The 1,119-nt window shown below is 37.4% G+C and overlaps 1 pseudogene; it reads right to left on the reverse strand.

Annotated features, from left to right (window-relative positions):
* LOC107573996 (uncharacterized) overlaps positions 1–1,119 on the reverse strand; it is a 6,210-nt pseudogene that overhangs the window by 2,228 nt on the left and 2,863 nt on the right.

Genomic DNA, 1,119 nt, shown 5'->3' on the forward strand with positions numbered 1-1,119 from the left:
CTTGATGGCCTGTTGGAGAGAGCGACCCTTCACCCCTATTTTTCTCAGCAAACTGGTGGTAGATGTCTTCTCCCTGAGTCGGGCCTAAGCCTCTACTGGGAAGATGCTAGTCTTCCAGCCGTTCTGGGCTGCTTCAGCTGCCAGGTCGGAATATTTGTTCTTTTTCCTCTCATAAGCATCTTCAACTCCCTCTTCCCATGGTACTGTTAATTCGACAACACCAGCTTTGTTGTTGGAGACCACAGGACCATGTCTGGCCAGAGTGTTGTAGCCACTATTTCTGGGGGAAACCTAGTAGTAAAGTAGTTAAAACAAGAAATAGGTTATTGAGGAGAGTTTAAAAGTCATATTCTTTTGATGACTTTATTGCATATAAGAGAGCACAGGCAGCGGTAAGGAAAGTTATCCGTGTAGCTAAAAGAAATCATTGGAGAGAATATTGTGATAGAATTGGTGAAAATGTAAACATCAGAGATGTATGGGGAATGATTAGAAAAATGAGAGGGATACATAATTTTAACAGTATACCAGTTTTAATAAGTGGAAATAAATAAGTTATCAGTAATAAAGAAAAGGCAGAGGTTTTGGCTGAGGCATTTGTAAAGGTGCATAGTAATGATAACATTTCAGAAAAAATTTGAGAAAAAAGAGAAAGAATAAGAGATAATCCAGATGTTTTAATTCAAAAAGTTTCCTCGGAAAGTCCAATGGATGCCATATTCACATTGAATGAACTAAAACAGGCACTGAAAGGGGTAAGACATACTTCTCCAGGGAAAGATGAAGTGTGTTATGATATGATCAAGCATCTATCAGAAAAAGCATTAAATGTAATATTAAAACTTTACAATGAAGTATGGAAATCAGGGAAACTCCCATATTCGTGGAAACAAGGCATTATTGTACCTATTGCAAAACCTGGGAAAGACCAATCTATTCCGATGAACTATAGACCTATTGCTTTAACATCAAACATGTGCAAAGTAATGGAAAGAATGGTTATGTCACGAGTATTATTTTATTTGGAAACCAAAAATTTGTTACATCCATATCAGAGTGGATTTAGAAAGGGACGTAGTAGATGCAGTTGTATGCTTGGAGAATGAAATAAGGAAAGCT

The sequence above is a fragment of the Sinocyclocheilus grahami genome, unplaced genomic scaffold (assembly GCF_001515645.1).
Source record: "Sinocyclocheilus grahami isolate Dianchi unplaced genomic scaffold, SAMN03320097.WGS_v1.1 scaffold2086.1, whole genome shotgun sequence".
NCBI classification, from domain to species: domain Eukaryota; kingdom Metazoa; phylum Chordata; class Actinopteri; order Cypriniformes; family Cyprinidae; genus Sinocyclocheilus; species Sinocyclocheilus grahami.